This window comes from Bos grunniens, chromosome 7 (genome assembly GCF_055505025.1).
Source record: "Bos grunniens cultivar Pamir isolate PY7600 chromosome 7, Bosgru_T2T1.0, whole genome shotgun sequence".
In the NCBI taxonomy this organism is placed as follows: Eukaryota; Metazoa; Chordata; class Mammalia; order Artiodactyla; family Bovidae; genus Bos; species Bos grunniens.
Genome location: NC_141171.1, coordinates 101,553,115 through 101,576,873, shown reverse-complemented (window position 1 = coordinate 101,576,873; position 23,759 = coordinate 101,553,115). Strand labels below are relative to the sequence as shown.

The 23,759-nt window shown below is 39.2% G+C and overlaps 1 pseudogene; it reads left to right on the top strand.

The window, feature by feature from the left end:
- The first annotated feature begins 8,778 nt into the window (after positions 1-8,778).
- LOC147370042 (large ribosomal subunit protein uL30 pseudogene) lies at positions 8,779-10,578 on the top strand (annotated as a pseudogene).
- The last annotated feature ends 13,181 nt before the right edge of the window (positions 10,579-23,759 follow it).

Genomic DNA, 23,759 nt, shown 5'->3' with positions numbered 1-23,759 from the left:
CCCAGAGAGACTGTGGGCATACCTAAAGCAGTGCCTTCCTGAAAAACAACCACAGAATTTTAACATTGAATCTGTGTGTGTGAGTGGTTGGGGGTGGTGGAGGGGGAAGGTCGGTATGCATGGGGAATAGACTATATTAAAATAATCTGGCCAGTTACCGAACAAATTTTAAAAATGACAGTAACAAGCCATGAAATAGAGGTAATCAATACTCAGAGTTTCTACACTATATAACCTAAAATTTTCAGTTTCTTAAAAAACTTAACAAGGCATGCAAAGAAACCAGATAAAAGCAAACAAAAAACAAGCCGCAGAAACTCTCTGAGACTGACCAGATATGATTTCATATCTACTTTTCAGTCCCCAGTTTTCATCTCTTCTTTCTTATTATCATTTTTACTTCTCTACTGATAGTCTCTGTTTGGTGAACATTGCCATCATGCCTTCCTTTACGTCTTTAATTATGCTTTCCATTGGTTCTGTGACCATATTCTAATGACTCCTTTGAAGCCTTTTAATTGAAATCTGATATCTTTCATGCTCTAGACATTCTTCTCAAAATACGGAGCCAAGAAGATAAAGCACCCTCATTAGAAGATGACCAGAAGAACTCATAAACTTGCTAGTATTCCGTTACTTTATAGCTATGAACCTACTTTATAATCCAGTTTTATTCTTCTATGGAGCTGAAGACTATAATTCTATTATAATTCTCAGGGCCAAATTCATTCAAAAATATTTTCATATGCTGTCACTTTGTTGAAGCTTTTCTGCCAACCTCTTTTCTTGGCCACCTTATAGGCTACAAAATTCTGAGTTTTCTTACTGCATGAATTAAGTATGAGATTTCACTGAATATATTTTAAAAAGTGCCAACAAAGCATGATTTTTTTTTTTTTTTTAAGATTTACTGGATGTCTTCCCTCTTGAAAACCCAAGTCCATTTACTCCAAATGAAACACAGATGGGAATTTCTAACAAAACATATTTAAAAATGAGATTTACTCTACTTATAAGTACTAGGCTATAGTAGTAAAACTAGAATTAACTATTATATAACTTTAACTTCATCAAAGTTGAAGATACTTTTAAATGACATAGAGAAGTATATAACATACATATGTTTGTGTATATGAATAGGGACTTCCCTGATGGCTCAGAGGGTAAAGCATCTGCATATATCTCAGAATGCTCTTCTGTCTATCTAAAATACTTATTTGGTTTCTCATCTTTAGGAGTAAGATTATTTTCACATATATATGAAAGAAAGTATTCAATTAAAAAAGAACAATATGTGGTGATTCTTGATTTGTATAGCTCACCAAGATATTCTGTGGAGTTCAGTTCAGTCACTCAGTCGTGTCCAACTCTTTGCGATCCCAAGATGTTCTGTTATATCCAAGTTTATTTTGGACTTTTTATTATAAAACAAACATCATCACTATCACATTAGTGTCTTTGACCCTCTTAAACAAATACATATTTATCAGAAAGTGTCAATACATATCCTTAAAATATGGTAGGACAGAGAAAAACAGTTAAGATTTTTATGTTAACAGAGACTTTTACAAAACCCGAGAGAATTCTTCAGCACGTTTTCAATCACAATTGCTTTCTCATAGGCAATTTTTACACAGAGTACATCATGAGAAATGCTGGGCTAGATGAAGCACAAGCTGGAATCAAGATTGCTGGGAGAAATATCAATCACCTCAGATATGCAGATGACACCACCCTTATGGCAGAAAGCGAAGAAGAACTAAAGAGTCTCTTGATGAAAGTGAAAGAGGAGAGTTAAAAAGTTGGCTTAAAGCTCAACATTCAGAAAACTAAGATCATGGCATCTGGTCCCATGACTTCATGGCAAACAGATGGAGAAACAGTGGAAACAGTGACAGACTTTATTTTTCTGGGCTCCAAAATCACTGCAGATGGTGATTGCAGCCATGAAATCAAAAGATGCTTGCTCCTTGGAAGAAAAGCTATGACCAACCTAGACAGCATATTCAAAAGCAGAGACATTACTTTGCCAACAAAGGTCCATCTAGTTAAGGCTATGGTTTTTCCAGTGGTCATGTATGGATGTGAGAGTTGGACTACAAAGAAAACTGAGCGCCAAAGAATTGGTACTTTCGAACTGTGGTGTTGGAGAAGACTCATGAGAGTCCTTTGGACTGCAAGGAGATCCAAACAGTCCATCCTAAAGGAAATCAGTCCTGAATATTCATTGGAAGGACTGATGCTGAAGCTGAGATTCCAATAGTTTGGCCATCTGATGCAAAGAGCTGACTCATTGGAAAAGACACTGGGAAAGATTGAGGGCGAGAGGAGAAGGGGACGACAGAGGATGTGATGGTTGGATGGCATCACCAACTCGATGGACTTGAGTTTGAGTAAACTCCAGGAGTTGGTGATAGACAGGGAGGCCTGGTGTGCTGCAGTCCATGGGATCACACAAGTGAGCGACTGAACTGACTGAGGCAATTTTTTGGTATGTCTCATTAATTGAATATTAAATGCTCAATATTAAGTAAACAAATCTCAATAATGGGCAAAAGCTTTGAATAGTACAAGTCAGCATTTTTAGGTGTATATTCAAAGACTTTTTACAAATGTCCATGATCATGAAACCACTGCTACAAACAAGATATAGAATAATTTGATCTCTTCTAAAGTTTTACCAATGCCCCTTTGCATTTAGTCTCTTCTTCCCACTCCCGTTCCTGACATCTACTAATCCAATTTCGTTTTGGAGTTTTTCCATTTCAAGAATGTCATATGAATGGAATCAGATAGGGTTATCAGAACTTTGGTCTTGTCCAAAACATCCACGACCAAGTGTCCTGCAAGGGAGTGGCCAAGTTCTAATAAGACTTTGGGACAACTGGAACTTTTGTTGCTAGAGGGAATGTGAATGGTATAGCTACTTTGGAAAATTGTTTTGCAGTTTCTTATCAGACATGACTTAGCAACTAAACAACTACATAAAATTATAAACGTGCACTGTTTCAATCACTTCTCCTACAGCTAGTTTAGCAAATGGCTCCACCTAGTGGAAATAAATACTTATTAGATCTAAATTTACATTTGATTTAGAATTGCTGCTGCTGCTAAGTCGCTTCAGTCGTGTCCGACTCTGTGCGACCCCATAGATGGCAGCCCACCAGGCTCCCCCGTCCCTGGGATTCTCCAGGCAAGAACACTGGAGTGGGTTGCCATTTCCTTCTCCAATGCATGAAAGTGAAAAGCGAAAATGAAGTTGCTCAGTCCTGTCCAACTCTTCTCGACCCCATGGACTTCAGCCTATCAGGCTCCTCCGTCCATGGGAGTTTCCAGGCAAGAGTACTGGAGTGGGGTGCCATTGCCTTCTCCAGATTTAGAATTGCAGGATATCAATTTTATCCTGTTTTTTTATTTAGACATTTTTACTTTATTTTGGATCATTTCTATGTGGTAGTTAAGGAGCTCAAGGTAAAAATGCCCAAAGGTAATCAAGTATATAAGATAAAATATTTCTACATATTTTCTTTTCTTTTTTAAAAAATATTACACATATGCATTTTTCATTATGGTAAAATATAAAATCCACCATTTTAGCCATTTTAAGTGTACAGTTCAGTGGCATTAGATATGTTCACAATGATGTGCAACCATCATCACTACCCGTGTTCAAAGTTTTTCATCATCAATTGAAACCTGTACCCATTAAACATTAACTCCATACCCCCACCTTCCCTCAGACTCTGGTTACCTCTGTTCAATTTTCTGCCTCTGTGAATGTGAACAATAATATTTTTCCAGCTTTACTGAGATACAACTGACATTTAATATTGTGTAAATTTAGGGTGTATAATGTGTTGATTTGATACATTTATATATTGCAAAATGATTATCTCTATAGCACTGGTACCATACCTGTGATGTCGCATAGTTACCATGTTTTTGGTGCTACATAGTATTTTCTTAGTAGAGGAAAGATTTTTGGGGAAAGTGCTGTATAACTTGGGGTAAATCCCAGACACAGTAATAAAAATCTTGTTTTCTCAAAGGTAAAATGGTAAGTTGGAATAAAGGCTGAGAAAGCAAGAAAATCTTAGGCTTTTTTTTATATTAAAAAAAAAATTGTTTGGCTCTGCTGGGTCTTTATTGCTTTGTCTAGTTGCGGAGACTGAAGGCTCCTCTTCCTTGCAGTAGGTGGTGTGATGCTTCTCATTTCGGTGGCTTCTCTTTTGAAGCACAGGCTCTAGGCACACAGGGCTTCAGTAGTTGTAGCAGAGAGGCTACATGTGGAATATTCCTGGACCAGGAATTGAACCTGTGTCCCCTGCACTGGCAGGCGGATTCTTATTCACTGTGCCACCAGTGAAATCCACTCTTAGGCTTTTAAATTAAAAAAAAAAATACTAATACTTTGTATATTAGTGGTCATATTAGTACATAAAGTGAATATATGGGGAGATAATTATATGATTCTCTGATTTTGCTACATCATTCATTTATTTATTAATTTATCCTTCAACTTTTAATTCAGCACTTAACATGTACCAGCACAACACTAGGCTCAGCAAATGCAAAGGGTAACATAAGGCTTGGTTCCTATCTTCCAGGATTCACACGTATTCTGGGACTAGCAGTAACAGTACATAAAAACCTAAAAAATTAAATAAAATGCATGAAGGATAAAACATTTGTGGATAAAACATTCTACAAACAGTGGTATAATTGTAGATACACTGAATCTCAAAAATTAATTTTCTGATAAAATTTTATAAATAAATATGTAAATAAACATGAAATGTGTGTTTGATCTAAAATGTATAATTGCAAGAAATCTTACATTAATTTTAAAAGGGGTAAAGTTTTTCTTTGCACTATTACTAGATTCTTAAATTACTTTGAGAAACCATTCTTTTCAGTTAATTTAGTAGAACCACTTTTAATACAACATTTACTATAGCAAACAAAGCACTGAGCACTTTTTATATAAGAAATTAAATGTAATTTGAGGGTAAAACCTTCCCACATAGCTCAGTCGGTAAAGCATTTGTCTGCAATGCGGGAGACCTGCGTTCAATTCCTGGTTCGGGAAGTTACCCTGGAGAAGGAAATGGCAACCCACCCCAGTATTCTTGCCTGGAGAATCCCATGGACAGAGGAACCTGGCAGGCTGCAGTCCATGGGATCGCAAGAGTCGAACATGACTTAGTGCTATCTTTATTTATTTTCTTTGAGGTTAAAGGTTATGTTTTTAAAAAATACTTTTAAAAGTCTTTAAGTTATTTTAAGCTAATAATGCTAAGAACTAGAAATATCAATTATTTCAACGTACTTCTTTGACTTTTTAGTGAAGCACTCTTCCATCCAAAGAAAGGAGAATGTTTTCTTAAATGGCCAGATATGCTCAATTACACACGTTAAGAAACACTTGGGGAGAGGAAAACATCAGGAGTTTGTTGATTAGGTATCAGGCCATTGTTTTTCGTCTATGTTTGTGTTGTAAAAAGTACATTTTAAAAGGTATCCATCTTTGAAAAAGGAATACATTTATTATTCTACATTCTATACCATAAGATTTTTAAGAAACATATTCAATAGATTTCATAAATTGGATAAAATACTTTCCGAGAGGAACAGGATGCAAAATTTCCTCATATAAAGACTGAGTGTGAGAGAGAAAGTCATTAACATAAATCTTTGGAACACTTTTCTTGAGTCTGGGCATGCTGTTATCGGTGGTCAGCTGCTCTCTTGTTTTTCTAAGGTTTGCTGCAGCCAGGAGCTCTTTTTATGCTCAGTTCAGAATGGTCATCCCGCATGGTTGGAAAGCTTCATGCTTCTCATGTCTCCTAGCAGCTTGCGGGGAGAAGGAAACGGCAACCCACTCCAGTGTTCTTGCCTAGAGAATCCCATGGACAGAGCAGCCTGGTGGCTGCTGTCCATGGGGTCGCACAGAGTCGGACACGAGTGAAGCAACTTAGCAGTAGCAGCAGCAGCAGCAGCAGCAGCCGCAGCTTGGGTCCCTGAAGAGCAGTGCTGGCTAAGATCATGATGTCATTCCCACTGTGGCCATGAGTTGTCAAGAGCTAAATTGTTCCTCATCTTGTTTAAAAATACATTGTGCAAAACTACTGACTATACTGCCCAGATTTAATTTGACATAACTATATCAAGTATCTAGAGCATATTAACATTTTGACTTGTTTATTAATTTATAGCCTGCTTCTTTTCTATAGAATGTCAATTGATGGAATAAACCACTCAGCACCATTTTGTTTCAGCTCTTAAAATAGGTGAATAAAAAGATGCAATTTCAGGCTTTTGGGGGAATGGTTTCTATGCCTTATTAAAGAGGAAACTCTATGTACATCAAGCATGGTTAGTTATGAATTGCAGGAGATTTTAAGCATAAGCCTTTACCCTATCATATATTGATAATCTGTGTCTTTACTATGGTAACAGTTCTGTATAAAAACAATAAATGGTTACTCATAGGCTACAGCCTTATACTTCCTGTGACTACACTGGTGATCTCTGCTCTCAGGAACTACAGTTTAATTAGGACTGTATCCTGCTCCAACTTTTCTAATGGAAAAGTTTTTCTAATGTAACTTAATGAATTTATGTTTTACAACTTTCTCCCCTCAGAGGAAGTCAACACACATTTTGTTACAACGTGCTTTCAACATTCTGGTGATGAAAGAGGCAAAACAAGATTTTCCCAATCTACAAATGGGGAAACCTGATGTATGTTGAAGTTAAGTGGTTTAACAGTCATCACCCAGGGGTGCAGGTCTGACTCTCTTACCTGCATTTCCTTTTTACTCACTCAAACCATGTTCTTCACACATGATAGATCCACAGCAATCTCTTGTTTTTATTTCTGAGCCCCAGAGTTTCTGATTACTTAAATTCTACAAGTCAATGTGCAATAAGGATGATGCTGTTGAAGAGAATGAGTTTTCTGCACTTGTTTTACACTGCAGTGTTTTGGAAATAAACAGCATTTTCCTAAAGCTGTATGTTTAAATTTGTCTTGCTAAAAATGACTTTTATTTGTGTCTGCTTGGTCATCAAAATCATTATCTGCTTTTTCCTGCCAGTGATGGAGGAAAAACAACATCCTAAATGGGTTGAGTAGGATAATTTTTATCTGAAGAAAAGTACTTAATTGCAAAGATTTGTGCAGTAGTGACAGGAACAAATAAAGAAGCTCATGAAAAGTTGGTAGACTCCTTGCTGTTGAAACGAGTAACTCAAATTCTCATTGGTGGTTGCCAGAGAGACTGGAGTTTCTTCTGTGTTGATAGAAAGAAAAAAGTTCAGCCGGCAAGACCCAGTTATGGTTCTCCAGAAGAGGGCACCAGTTTCCAAGAACAGAATCAAAGCAGGCCTGCGTTCCTGCTCAGTCTCTGCGACCCCATGGACCTTAGCCCTCCAGGCTCTTTCCATGGGATTTTCCTGGTAGGAATACTGGAGTGGGTTGCCATTTCTTACTCCAGGGGATCTTCCCCACCCAGGGATCAAACCCGCGTCTCCTATGTCTCCTGCATTGCAGGCGGATTCTTTTACAGCTGAGCCACTGGGAAAGTTCCCAGAATTGAAGGATAAAAGAATCTAAATCTATATCAAGATAAGGATAAAGTCAGCCTTCTGGCCCTTCATGATGGAGGCTTTTTTCTCAAGGAAGGAGAGTACTGAATATTAATACCAAGCTGTAAATTATACTGCTATAATTTAATTCAAGTTTATTAAGGCATTGTGTAGTGAAATTTGTGATATTAAGCATTTTTTTTGGTTATAAAAATCTGTCCTTTGTTGATGTTTCCAAAAACCACACACGAAAGTGCTAGAAAATTTGACTTAATCTAAACCAGGTAGACTAGGCATTAAGGCACTTTCCTAAGCACCAGCTTGCAGTAATCTCATCATAAAAGAAATCATTTCCTGAACAGTTCCTTTTCGACTTAACACACAGATGGTCATTTTATAGGGGCCCTTGTCCTAGTTACTGAAAGTGCTCTTTATTAATTTTTCTCTCATTTAAAAACTTTGATTATAATGGACAACTGAGTGATTACTATGATTATTACTTTAAAACTATTTAGATACTGTAAATGTGATATTGGGACTAATTTTTGCCTTTTATATTCCAAAACTTAAGACACTTGATTTTTCTTTCCCAGCTCTTATTCAAAACGGATCTTGGTTCTGACCAGGTACTGTTTGGTAAAACATGAACTCTTTGTGCCAATATTCAGCAAATATGTGTGGGGCACCAACTCATTTAAGCTATTGTCCTAAGAGCAGGAGTGAAGTGCTAAGATTATTAAGCCATTTGAATAAATTTGTCCAGGTACAGGCACTTCTGATGTGATTGTTTTTAATTACAATGGTCAATCAGTGCAAACGGTTGATGAGTTCAACCTTCCGATTAGGAAATCTCTCTCTTTGAAAAAATGAATTATTTGGCTGACTCACTTGACAGTTTATTTTTAGGAAAGTGACTAAATTGGGCCTTATGTGTAAGTACAGCCTCAATTGTCAGAGCTCATTCTCAGCTGAATCAGGTACACAGAGGCCTTGAAAGTTTTCTCTTTTCCTTTATGTTCTCTTGATCAGCTGTTCCCTTTCATTCCTACATGGACTGGGGATTTTAGTTCTGAAATGGCTTAGCAACTATTGTCTAAGTTTACAGACCATGCACCTGTGCAGAGAACTCCCATACTTAAAATACAGTGACAGGCGCATGCGCCAACTCCCTCTTTCCCGGCTGGAACCATGGACGGTGCAGAGGAAAAAAAGGAAAAGAAGGTTCCTGCTGGCCAGAAGCCCTTAAGAAAAAGCGAAAGAGTTTCGCTGAGGTTAAGATCAAGCGCCTGAGAAAGAAGTTTGCCCAAAAGATGCTTCCGAAAGGCAAGGAGGAAGCTTATCAATGAAAAAGCTAAGCAGATATATAGAACTGAAATTCGAGTGGCTAGGATGGCATGAAGAGCCGGCAACGTCTGTGTAGCTGTGGAACCCAAATGGCATTTGTCATCAGGATCAGAGCTACCGACCGTGTGAGCCCGAAGCTTCGAAAGGTGCTACAGCTCCTTCGTCTCCGTTGGATCTTCAGAGGCACCTTTGTGAAGCTCAACACGGCATCAATAGTGGAGCCATACACTGCACCAGTTCAGTTCAGTCGCTCAGTCGTGTCCGACTCTTTGTGACCCCATGGACTGCAGCATACCAGGCTTCTCTGTCAATCACCAACTCCCGGAGCTTACTCAAACTCATGCCCATTGAGTTGGTGATGTCATCCAACCATCTCACCCTTTGTCATCCCCTTCTCCTCCTGCCTTCAATCTTTCCCAGCATCAGGGTCTTTTCCAAAGAGTCAGCTCTTCGCATCAGGTGGCCAAAGTACTGGAGTTTCAGCTTCAGTATCAGTTCCTCCAATGAATCTTCAGGACTGATTTCCTTTAGGATGGACTGGTTGGAACTCCTTGCAGTCCAAGGGACTCTCAAGAGTCTTCTCTAACACCACAGTTCAAAACCATCAATTCTTCGGTGATCAGCTTTCTTTATAGTTCAACTCTCACATCCATACATGACTACTGGAAAAACCAAAGCTTTGACTAGATGGACCTTTGCTGGCAAAGTAATGTCTCTGCTTTTTAATGTGCTGTCTAGGTTGGTCATAGCTTTTCTTCTAAGGAGCAAGAGTCTTTTAATTTCATGGCTGCAGTCACCATCTGCAGTGATTTTGGAGCCCAAGAAAATAAACTCTCTCATTGTTTCCATTGTTTCCCCATCTATTTGCCATGAAGTATTTGCCATACATTGCATGGGGGTACCCAAATCTGAAGTCAGTAAATGAATTGATCTACAAGTGTGGTTATGGCAAAATCAACAAGAAACGAATTGCCCTGACAGATAACGCCTTGTTTGCTTGATCTCTTGGGAAATAATGGCATTATCTGCATGGAGGATCGATTCATGAGATCTATACCATTGGAAAATGTTTCAAAGAAGCAAACAAATTTCTGTGGACCTTTAAATTGTCTTATCCATGAGATGGAATGAAGAAAAAGACCACCCATTTTGTAGAAGGTGGAGATGCTGGCAACAGGGAAGACCAGATAAACAGGCTTATTAGAAGGATGAACCAAGTTATCTACCATGATTATATTTGTAATCTGGTTAGTTAAAAAGTGATTGAAACAAATTGAAAAAAAAAATACAGTGATCAACAGAAGATATGAAATTTATGTTATAATTTCAGAAACATCTGGGTGAAATTCCACAAAGTACATTTCAATTAAGGGAAATTAAAAATATATACTTGTGGATTTATTTTTGCTTTCTTATGTGATATTCTGAGCAGGTGTTTCTCTTTTTATTCCTAGTTCATGATCCATGATACATATTTTTGCTTTAGCTCTTCTTTTTATCCCAGTAAGTCAGGCCACATTGAACCTGTCATTAAATTCATAAAGTTTAGTCTGTGTATATCATTGTTATTTCTTATAGGTCTCCTTAGCTCCTGTGCTACAGACTTTTGCTTTGCAAAAAACAGAACAAGAGAGCAAAACATAAACAAAAATAGCCTAAATCAAAATTTACTCCCTGGAGGAAGAATTTGCAGCATAATAAAACTTATGAAATGCAAGAGGACTTGGTAAAATCTTATATAATGCTCTTCTAGGCCTTAGTGAGGAAGAGTAACCATTCCATAATTTCACTTTGCTTCCATCAGTATCCTTAGGGCAGGTTAAAGAGGAAATTTGCTATAAGGCACAATATTATTTGGTAAATATCAGTGGCCACTCAGTAAACTCTCTTAATGAGCTTGTTTTGAAATAGAGACTGTGCAGCCCCTGTTGGCCTATTGTTTTCCTGGCCCAGGAGATATATCCTGGCAGGCCCAGGAGATATATCCTGGCAGACCCAGGGCAGTTCACCAGGAGATTTGCTCAGTCCTTTGTCCTTTCTTCTGGGAGATAATTCTCACCACATCTCTGCACAGCACTTACCAAGGAAGTGAGTAAGGCATCCAACCACAATCAGGTTGGGAGGCTCCACTGTGTCATTCTGCTTGCAAACATTTGTTCCTCCCAGGGAGCCCAAGAGGGGCAACAAACTAGAAACCCTCTTTGGATCCTTTCTCAGATTGTGCCTTCATGCATGTGTGCTCAGTCGTGTCTGACTCTTTATGACCCCACAGACTGTAACCCACCAGGTTCCTTCCTCCACAAGATTCTCTCAGCAAGAATACTGGAGTGGATTGCCATTTCATTTCCTCCTCCAGGGGATCTTCCCAACCCAGGAATCAAACCCTTGTCTCCTCTGTCTCCTGCATAGGCAGGTGAATTCTTTACCACTGCATCACCTGGGGATTGGACCTTAGGGAGTTTAAATCCTTTCCTACCAATGGCCAATACTCAATAATTTCCTGTCCCCCTTTTTCCTTAGTGTGATGTAGTTCTAGCAAAGTTGGTTTAAGGATTCCATAGTGATGAGAAGACCAAGATAAAGCACTGTATATTATACCTGAAAAGATCTAAGTGGAGGAAATGAAATTTTTAAGAATCTAATATTTGTCCCACATCATGAAGGTTTAGGTAGAAAACTGTGGATAAAACTTACTGTTGAAGACATTGTAGCAGAAGCTTCAGTATAACAAAAGCAAAAGTAAGATAGCAACTGATTAATTTTACATTTTTATCTTATATTGGAGTATAGTTGATTTATGATGTTACGTTGGTGTCAGGTATATAGCAAAGTGATTCAGTTATACCTATACGTGTATCCATTCTTTTTCAAATTGTTTTCCCATTTAGGTTATTACAGAATATGGAGTAGAGTTCCCTGTGCTACACAGTAGGTTCTTGCTATCTATTATAAATACAGTAGTGTGTATATGTCCGTTCCAAGCTCCCAATTTATTCTTCCCCCATACTCCGCCCCACCTTTCCCATTTAGTAACCATAAATAGGAAAAGGAGTACATCAAGGCTGTATATTGTCACCCTGCTTATTTAACTTATATGCAGAGTACATCATGAGAAATGCTGGGCTGGAGGAAGCACAAGCTAGAATCAAGATTGCTGGGAGAAATATCAATAACCTCAGATATGCAGATGGCACCACCGTTATGGCAGAAAGTGAGGAAGAACTAAAGAGCCTCTTGATGAAAGTGAAAGAGGAGAGTGAAAAGTTGGCTTAAGTCTCAACATTCAGAAAACTAAGATCATGGCATCCGGTCCCATCACTTCATGGCAAATAGATGGGGAGACAGTGGACACAGTGTCAGACTTTATTTTGGGGGCTCCAAAATAACTGCAGATGGTGATTTCAGCCATGAAATTAAAAGACACTGGCTCCTTGGAAGGAAAGTTATGACCAACCTAGACAGCATATTCAAAAGCAGAGACATTACTTTGCCAACAAAGGTCCGTCTAGTCAAGGCTATGGTTTTTCCAGTGGTCATGTGATGGATGAGAGTTGGACTATGAAGAAAGCTGAGCACTGAAGAATTGATGCTTTTGAACTGTGGTGTTGGAGAAGACTCTTGAGAGTCCCTTGGACTGCAAGGAGATGCAACCAGTCCATTCTAAAGGAGATCAGTCCTGGGTGTTCATTGGAAGGACTGATGTTGAAGCTGAAACTCCAATACTTTGGCCACCTGATGCGAAGGACTGAGTCATTTGAAAAGACCCTGATGCTGGGAAAGATTGAAGGCAAGAGGAGAAAGGGATGACAGAGGATGAGATGGTTGGATGGCATCACTGACTCAATGGACATGGGTTTGAGTAAACTCCAGGAGTTGTTGATGGACAGCGAGGCCTGGAGTGCTGTGGTTCATGGGGTCGCAAAGAGTTGGACACAACTGAGCGACTGAACTGAACTGAACTGAACCATAAATTTGTTTTCTAAGTCTGGTTTCTGTTTTGTACATCAGTTCATTTGTATCATTTTTTAAAGATTCTACATATAAGTGATGTCATACAGTATTTGTCTTTGTCTGACATAATTCATTTAGCATGATAATCTCTAGTTGCATCTATGTTGCTACAAATATCTGAGTAATATTCCATGGATACATCTTCTTAATCCATTCATCTGTCAGGTTGCTTCCGTGCCCTGGCTATTGTAAATAGCACTGCAGCGAACATTGGGATGCACGTATTCTTTCAAATCACGGTTTTTTTTGGATATGTACCCAGGAGTGGGACTGTGAATCATACAGTAGCTTAATTTTCAGTTTTCTAAGGAACCGCCATACTGTTTTCCACAGCGACTGTACCAATTTACATTCCCACCGACCCAGTAGGAAGGGGTCCTCTTCTCCACACACTTTCCAGTTTTTGCTCTCTGTAGGCGTTTTAATGATGGCCATTCTGACCAGTGTGAGGTGGCACCTCTTCATACTTGTTTTTTTAAATTAATTTATTTTTAATTGAAGGATAATTGTTTTATCTCTCTAATAACTAGCAATGCTGAGCATCTTTTCATGTCCCTCTTGCTGAGTCACACAGAATTTTGTTTCATATAGAGAAGCAATCCAAAGCTATGTAAAATGTATAGCTCAGGATTTGGAAGAGGGGTTCTCAACTTTGGCTGCACATTAGAAATGTCTGGGGAGATTTTAAAATTCCTGGTGCCCAGATTACACCCCCACACCAATTAAATCAGAATCTCTGAGGATGTAACCCACACATCAATATTTTTTAAAGCTCTCTAGATAATTACAGTGTGTGATCATAACTGAGAACCGCTGCTTCGGGAATAAGCTGAGTTGTCTGAAGTAGTATGCCACTTAGAAGAACAATATAGTATTCCAGAAGTACTATGTTGGTTAAACAAACAATGCTCCCCCCTGCCCCCCACCAACAGAGATAGATAAATATCTCTTAGACATTTTTGGTAAAGAGATTATTTCTGTGTGGTAGTGCTAAAGGTTACACTAACACATTTGGAACCATCTTAGAAGTGGATTTGACATTTAATGCCTTGCCAGTTTTACCTTGACTCTTGTTTTCTACCAGAAATACCTGGGCAATTTTGAGCTTAAAATTTTGTGATATTTCTAACACATGAGACATTTACACGGGTGAAGCATATTGGATAATCAGTATTTGTTAAAGAACAGATTTTTTTGTATTAATTTGACAAGATAGCTTGTAATATTAGTATGCACTTCTAGTCATTACCATTGGGTTATTTTTCATGAACATTTGTTGTCTTCAACTAGTATCCATTTAGTTAAGCTTGGGTTTTCGTGTTGGACTCGTCTGAATTCTATCTAGTTGTGTGTCTTTAGTAAATTAGGTACTTCTTTTGCCAGTGTATAACAACTAATAAACAGAAATCTCAACTGAGCAGGGTTGGAAGACCAGTAGCGGGATGCTCACACCCTCTCATGATAGCAGAGCCCGACAGCAAGAAGAAAGACTCCTCTTCTTTCCTGACAAGGACTCAGCTTATGAAGAGGGATGGCTTTTTTGTTTACTGCAGTCTCCCAACTTCCTTTTTCCCTCTATAAAAGGTTTCTCGTTATTTTGTGCATGTAGAGACTTGCATGCAGCTTGCCATGGTTGTAGATCCTAAGTAGCAATTCTCTTGATACTGAATAAATCCATCTTTTCTGGGGAAATATCTGGTAGCCTACTTGTTTTAGATCAACACCTCTTTTCCTTTATTTGTGCGAAATCAGGATAATATGTATGCCTAACTCATAAATTACAGGATTAAATGACAAAGCAATGAAAAGTGCTTTGCAAAGTGCCTGATAAATCATAAGCAGTAAGTGATAGCTATTAATTTTAATAATATTATGCACATTGGGATAATCAGAAGTAAGCAAGCTTCTCATTTCTATATATCAAAGAAGGTAATGAATATTCACTACTTATTTTGAGTAACTAGAATATATCCAGGTTTGGGCTAGAAGGTTTATACAGATTTGTTATTTCATCCTCTTTGTATGAAGTAGATCTTATTATCCTAGCTTTACTAATGGGAACCTCGATGGCAAAGGAGTTTAACAATGCATGCTAATTTTATTTCAGTAAGCGCATTGATTTAGCAACCACCTTAATAATGGGTCTCCCAAACCTCTTGCTCTCATATTAATTGAAGTAGTAGAAAATAGTCATTGTGTATTGTATAGTGTGGATTTTTTTTTAAGTTCTCTTTGTGATTATTTAACCTTGGAGCCCAGGACGAGAAAAGTTCAGCAAGTGTGAGACTATCTCCACATGTCCATTAGGTATTTCTTCTCTCCTTTGGAAAATAGAAAAGAAAGGGACATGGAGCTGTTCAGAATTCAGAAGAAGGCATCTCCTACACAATAGATCCAGGGAACTCTGCATTGGCCAGAATGACCTAGTCAGAGAGGTAGTCTGATTTCTAGTTTCAGCATTCCTTTTTCCTATGAAAAGCAATCCAAATGGTCCAATAGTAATTAGACCTGCTCACTCTTTTAAATGGATCTTACATGAGCAAAGAGAACTCACAGTCCCTTTGTACTTCACTCCTTTTCTCTACTTGGTCTGCCTTAGAAGAGAATATATATCAAATGCAGGCTGATTCTAATTAATAGGAGCTGGGAGATGCCACGTACAGGGGGAGCTTTGCCTGAGTCTAAAGGTGGGGTGTGTGTGGAAAGTATTTTTACTTCATCTAACTATGCTTTGAGGCCCTACTTGTGTGCCAGTAGATTATGCTCTGTAAAAACAAGATAAGTTGTTCCTATGGAAGCTCAGTGTAGACTGGTTTTTGCTTCAGAGGCTCATAAACATAATATTCATCACTATCCCATCTATCCTGAGGAGGAGTATCCAGATGGTGAAAGTCATTCTCTGGCGACTTACAACAGTGAATACTTTCTGCCATTTCTGTCTTTGGGTTTTATCCACCACACCTGAAGAGTGAGGCTCTTCCCTTGGCAGTTCTGGCACTTGATACTTCTTAACTTAGTTGGAATGTGATCTTATGTCATTCTTTCGTTAGTCTGTATCTTCACCTGAGACGTGTTAGAAAGCAGAGCCCCAAAGAAGGGGTTTGTGTGCCAGTGGTTACTTTGAGGGAAGACTTGAGGCAGAGTTCATTCAGGGAGGCGGGAGAAGCTGCGACGAGGGTGGGTTACTGAGATGGTTACGGCTGGAGGTCCCAGGGCTCCATCCTTCTGAGGAGGTGGTGAGGCGCTCAGAGCTGTCCTCCTGAGGGGGCAGCAGGAAGCACTTGCCTTTAGTGCTCATCCCCCACTGAGTGAGGCTTTCCAGCATTATTGCACTCTAGTTGCCCATGTGTGTGTGTGTGTCTGTGTGTGTGGAATGGGATCCTGCTGAACTTTCAGGTCACAGAATGGGAAAGGCCTGGGGTTGGCACTTGAGAATAGACACTGTCTGCACCAAGTGAGTCAAGGCAAGCCCTCTGCTGATCACCAGTGCCAAGACTGGACTCAGAGGCAAGGCATAAGGAGAGAAAGGCTGGGTATCTGGTTTAAGGCAAACTGAAACATCTTTGTGACAGCGTGCGTGTTCAATCACTTCATCATGTCTGACTCTATGCAACCCCCATGGACCACAGCCTGCTGGGCTCCTCTGTCCATGGGGTTTTTCTGGCAAGAATACTGGAGAAGGTTGCTGTGCCCTCCTCCAGAAGATCCTCTTGACCTAGTGCCGGGGTCCAGCCCCAGTGGAATTCGAAGGGGAGACGGCTTTGGCGATCAGGGAACAACAGCTTATTTAAATGTTATTTAAAGATATAAAGAGTGGTTAAATAAGGATAGCTCAGTGAGGAAATTCAGTGGAGAAAAGAGGCTGAAATAAGGATAGCTCAGTGAGGAAATTCAGTGGAGAAAAGAGGCTGAATGATTCAGCCAGAAGGTGAGAGAAAGAACGACATGGGGAGACCGAGTTTTGGTGAACAAGGCCTGCACTTTATTTTCCAAAGTAGTTTTTATACCTTAAGTTATCCATAGAGGATAATGGAGGAACGGGTAGAGTCATGCAGTAAGCCAGGCTTTCTTCCCGCAAACTTATCATATGCAAAAGTTTAGGTGATTTGCATCATCTTCTGGCCTGGAGGCCTGTTAACAGTTTAAGACCCTTTCTTCAGAAAACTTATTTTTCTCTAAAGGTGATTAGTCAGGCGCCACCCTCCAAAAGCATTAGATAAAGTTGCATTCCTATAGGGCAAAGGTGTGGTGGGCTATAACAAGAAAAAGAATTAACTCAAGGGTCCAAGGTTACAAACATTAAAGCTACTACTCACACCAATCATATTAATCAATACACTGCCAGGGACACAGCAGGTAAGGGATATGGAGACTTAGCAGCAAACATTGCCCCAACAAGTGAAAATCCCTTCACCAATACAATTTCTAATCAATCTTTTAACTGCTCAAAGGAATCTGTGTTTAGACAGTTTAGAACATCTCCTGCCTCTCACAGTTGGGAGGCTCTGAGCAATCACATGTGGCCGGAAAAACCTATTCAGGCAGGCTAGAGGACTTCCAAAGGAGTTTGTAGGTTGAAACACTGTCACACCCAGGAACTTTATTAACTGGAGCTGTAAGTTAACTCTTTTTTCAGAGAGAGGTAGTGGGGGACAGCCCCCCATAAAGTCAGAGGTGTAGGTGAGAGCACAAAGCAGAAAGTAGGCAGACTCTGGTTTTGGGGGTAGATGCTCGAGAATTTCCAGGGGGACTCCTGAGGCTTGATCCCGCCTTTGCGTATGCTGATCCTCTTCCTCATGACCTTTGCCATGGGCGGAGCTCCTGCTCCCTGCCACCTAGGGATATAACCCATGTCTTCTGTGTCTTCTGTGTTGCAGGTGGATTCCTTGCTGCTGAGCCACCCAGGAAGCCCCTCTTTGTGACACACCAACCTGGAATTGAATCTGGGCTTCATCACTTGCTCTGAACCAGTTATTTGTCATTACTATGTTCCAGTATACTTAATACAAAGTGAAAAAAAAGTATGTGCCTCATAGCAAAGATCTGATAACTAGCACTACTGTAGGGAAAGTGGTGCAGATTGCCTGGAAAATACTATGGCATGTAGAAGAGGTGTTTTGCAACCACATCACATACCTTTAGAGAGACCAATCAAAATTATTTCTGTTGAAACATATAGCAATCTTTACGTTAAATAGAGCGAGCATTGTATTTATTTCCTTGAGCAAAGATCTTAGACACAGAGAGATTGTATAATTTAACTAAAATCTCTTATCCGGTAAGAGATAAGGCTAGTTTTCTGCCTCTACTTCTAAGTGTTTAATTTCTTTCATTAATTTTTAGCAAATATTGAAACAACTAAGTTGGTCTTCCATTTGCAAATTATAATTTACTTACAAATACAATTTATGGGTCAAGGTTTAATTGCAGTGGACTAATATCTGTTTACTTACAGGACTTGGTGAGTAGCTCATTTCCTCTCATTGATTTCACTGTTGAATATTGGACAAGGCCTTGCCAAGTCGTTTTCCCATGTCAGAGTTCACCACGAAAGGGCCAGTTTAATGATCTCCCCTGACTTCTAGCTCTTAATTAAATTACTGATTCCTACAGTCTTCCTTAAAGTTCTTAGGAAGCAATTTAGTCATCAAAAGATTAAACATTCACCTTTAGATGCTAATTTTTAATATACCTATAAAAGTGAAAAAAGTATACAAAGTATCTTATAATTCGAAGACAGAGACTGAGTTATAAAAAGTTCATTAATCTACAACTCATCATTTAGTAGAAATGTTAGGGACCACAATGATTTTATAAGATTGTTCCTGCATTCATTTATTTAATGAAAAATATACTGCTATCTGGAGAAGGCAATGGCAACCCACTCCAGTACTCTTGCCTGGAAATCTCATGGATGGAGGAGTCTGGTAGGCGGCAGTCCATGGGATCGCTAAGAGTAGGAAACCACTGACTGACTTCACTTTCACTTTTCCCTTTCATGCATTGGAGAAGGAAATGGCAACCCACTCCAGTGTTCTTGCCTGGAGAATCCCAGGGACGGGGGTGCCTGGTGGGCTGCCGGCTATGGGGTCGCACAGAGTCAGACACGACTGAATCGACTCAGCAGCAGCAGCAGCATGCTGCTATCCATTGCTGTTGTTGTTCAGTTGCTAAGTCATGTCTGACTCTTTGTGACCCCATGGACTGCAGCATGCCAGGCTTCCCTGTCCTTCCCCATCTCCTGGAGTTTGCTCAAACTCATATCCATTGTCGGTGATGCCATCCAACCATCTCATCCTCTGCTGTCCTCTTCTCCTCCTGCCCTCAATCTTGCCCAGCATCAGGGTCTTTTCTAACAACTCTTCACATCAGGTGGCCAAAGTATTGGAGATTCAGCTTCAACATCAGTCCTTCAATGACTATTTAGGACCGATTTCCTTTAGGATGGACTGGTTTGAGCTCCTTGCTGTCTGAGGGACTCTCAAGAGTTTTATTTAGTACCATAATTTGAAAGCATCAATTCTTCAGTGCTCAACTTCCTTTATGGAGCAACTCTCACATCTGTACATGACTACTGGAAAAACCATAGCTTTGACCATAAGGGACCTTTGTCGGTAAAGTGACCCCTCTGCTTTTTAATATGCTGTCTAAGTTTGTCATAGCTTTCCTTCAAGGAGCAAGTGTCTTTTAATTCCATGGCTGCAGTCACTGTGGTGATTTTGAAGAAGTTCTATACCATAGCTTAAAAATAGCAGCATATTCTCTTTTAAATATTTGTATAGTGTTTATTATACTCCTAGCACTGCTCTAAGCTTCTTACATGAACTAACACATTTAATCTTCATAATAGCCTTGAGATAGGAGCAGTTATTGTATCCATTTTATGGGATAGGAAACTGAGGCACAAAGAGGTAGGTGACCTGCTCAAGATCACACAGCTGGTAAGTTGCAAAACCTTGTTCAAGCCCTTGTGATACAGCTCTGAAAGCATCCCTTAATCACTTTGCCTACTTCTTCACATGATTCCTGAAAGAAAAAATTAGAATCTGTAGTGATTTTACTAGGTATGGTAATGCTAATTATGGATAGGAATTTTTGCATTTTGGATTTCCCCAAGACCCTATTAAGCAAACATATATAGTAGAACTATATATGTTTAACATATATAGTTTTGAAACTATATATGTTTGAAACTATTGAAATGTTTAACAAGATGTATGAAATGGACTACTACAGATAAAATGTGCAGATATGCCAGTGTTTATTTTATCTTGTCTATTCAGTTGTCTTGACCAGAATTTTCATACTCCAGATCATCTGTATTGTATCTTGGTTGCTAGAGGCAGAAGTTCAACTAAATTGGGTTAGCAAGAAAATGAAATTTACTGGCAAATATAAGTAATAATCCTAATGGGTTGTGCTGGCTTAGGACTGACTATCCAGGACTTCTTTTTCTTTTTCTCTGTCCATCTCTTGGCTCTGAGTTCTTCTATAATAACTTCAGTCAGGTTTCTGTATATGTGGCATCAATATTGACCCTGGAAACACCAGAGGTGTATAACCTTTAGTGCTCTCAGAGGGAAAGCTCCTTCCATCTAGAGCTTATATTTATTGTCAGAGAAAAGCTGATTGGCTTTGCTTGGGTCAAGTGTCTGCTATAGTCATTAATTCCAGAGGCATGTGGTGCTTCATTGGCCAACCTGGGCTGGTTAGGATTGATATGTTGTTTGAATCATGTTAAATCACAATAAATCACATTTTATTGTGATTAAACATCACAATAAATCACATTAAATTCTGGCAATTTTCAGTTACCAGAAAAGGAAAGCAACCTGTGTCACTGGTAAGTCATGGCTACTTGATACTACAAAATCTTCAGGTCCCTTCAAGATACTTCATGACAATGGCAATTATAATAGACATTTCTGTACCCTGTTTTCTTATTTCCCCAGAGAGCAAGATACTTAGGATGAATCATACTCTGTTCATTATTTACCATCTCCATTAAAGGGTAAAAATAATGTTTTTTTTTTTTTTTTTTTTCATCATGGTCCTAAATTGCTGTGGTGATCTATGAAAGAAGGTCATTTAATTTAAAACTAAAATATTATAACTCTTTACAGCACATATAATACTATATATAAAACTGCCTAATGATATGTGTGAGCTCATGTCTTCTTGAGTCTTGATTTTTACTCTTGCTTTAAACTCACTTACATTCTAGTCATGGCAAAGCATGGGAAATTCCCCAAATGTGCTCACCTTTTATACATGAACATGCTTTTATGTGTTGCTGTCTTCCTGCATTATCAGTCTTTGTCTGCCATACACACTCTTGATCTAAGGAAATCGAGTAATACCCCATCCACAGCCCTTGGAGCCTCGCCCTGACCTAGCTTCTGTTCCCATTTCCTCCCCCACTGCTCCACAACAGCTTTTTAGACTAGGAAGGATGTGCGTCTCAGTTAATACAGCAAGCCCTCTGTTAAAGAGGCATGAATGTTATCCTTAAGTTAATTTGGTGAAACCAAGGCACTGAAACATTACAAGGAGTGGGTGTATGATGTAGTCAATTCAGGCTGATGAATGTCCATACTCACCTTTTTAATCGTTGTATTAACTCATTTAAGGAGCTTCCCTTGTAGCTCAGTCAATAAAGAGTCTGTCTGCAATGCAGGAGACCTGGGTTTGATCCCTGGGTCCGGGAGATCCCCTAGAGGAGGAAATGGCAGCCCACTCCAATACTCTTGCCTGGAGAATCCCATGGACAGAGGAGCCCCGCAGCCTACAGTCCATGGAGTCAAAAGAGTCTGACACGACTTAGTGACTAAACCACCACCACCATGGAATGAATAGATAAATGATTATTGAGAATCAGCCCTGATACAATGCTATGACTGACTGAGAAAAAAAAGGAGCTAAAGGTAAAAAGAAATCAAAATGGTTTCACTCACAAAGAAGACAGAGAAGGCAACCCTTTCACATTTCATTAATGGAATGTCTTTGGTCAAAGCCCTTAGAGTAACATGAGGGTATTTTTGTAGAGTAAGGTATATGGGTCTGGGGGAAAATTTTTGATCTTTAAGAATCATAGAATTTGATTTAAACACACACACACACACAATCAACTTTCCAGTATTTCCTGTGAATTCAATATATACATTAAATATTTATTTTTTCCTTGAGGCAACAGTCAAATGTAAGGTAACCTACATGCATTTATTTTTTCTTTCACAAAATGTCACTTAATGTTTGTCCTTTGACATTTTAGGAATAAGGTCTTCTGACAATGCTGCTGAATCAGTGTCTACTTTGGCTGGAAATTCAGCTGTGTTTGGTGAGGTGTGACATACAGCTATCTGAAAACTGGAACGTGGCTACTTCTGCCTGAATAACACTAACTTTCAAAGCTTGAAATGGATTGGATAATAATCAAGATTCTAATAAATGCAGGTAAAGACAGATGATGGATTCATGTAGAAAAACAAAACCAAACCCATATTACCCTTAAAAGCAATCCTATAATCTCTGCAGGAGCAGAATTTTTGTCTGAAAATTTATAAAGTTTAGACTCCAAATAGCAACATTCTTAGCATATACCATGGGCTTCCCTGATAGCTCAGTTGGTAAAGAATCTACCTACAATGCAGGAGACTCTGGTTCAATTCCTGGGCTGGGAAGATCCCCTAGAGAAGAGATAGGCTACCCACTCCAGTATTCTTGGGCTTCCCTTGTGGCTCAGCTAGTAAAGAATCCGCCTGCAATGTGGGAGACCCAGGTTCGATCCCTGGGTTGGGAAGATTCTCCTGGAGAAGGGAAAGGCTACCCACTCCAATATTCTAGCCTGGAGAATTACATAATGATGCTAAAGCTGAAACTCCAGTACTTTGGCCACCTCATGCGAAGAGTTGACTCATTGGAAAAGACTCTGATGCTGGGAGGGATTGGGGGCAGGAGGAGAAGGGGATGACAGAGGATGAGATGGCTGGATGGCGTCGCTGACTCGATGGACGTGAGTCTGAGTGAACTCCGGGAGTTGGTGATGGACAGGGAGGCCTGGCGTGCTGGGATTCATGGGGTCGCAAAGAGTCAGACACGACTGAGCGACTGATCTGATCTGATCTGATCTGATAGTCCATGGGGTCTCAAAGAGTCAGACAGGACTGAGCAACTTTCACTAGCATATACCATATCCAGGAGAACTTTTCCTGTGCTAATTTAACAATTATCTGTATGAAATTCCAAATCTGATCTCATTTAAAATATCATCATTCATTCTCATTTGCTGGCTTCTCTACAGATAATGCTGAATATTTCTATTTTTATCTTAACTCTGCCAGTAACCTTAAGAATCTTTCACTGTCGATTCAAATATATTATTCCCTATCAAGAACTTCATTGCCTTTTCTTTATTCTTTAAATAAGTCACTCTCTATTTTTGACTTCATATTATATATTTTGAGATAAATTTCAAATAAGTGGTCAGAGAAGAATAATTTTACTTAGGTGTAGGTGCTTTTAAAAATAAATCATGTTCATCACCAAATCTGATCTCCTCATTTAAAAGATCATCATTCATTCTCATTTGCTGGCTTCTCTACAGACAATGCAGAATATTTCTATTTTTATCTTAACTCTGCCAGTAACCTGAAGAATCTTTCACTGTCAATTCACATATATTATTCCCTACGAAGAGCTTCATTGCCTTTTCTTTATTCTTTAAATAAGTCACTCTAATTTTGACTCTTCATGTTATATATTTTGAGATAAATGGCAAATAAGTGGTCAAAGAAGAATAATTTTACTTAGGTGCT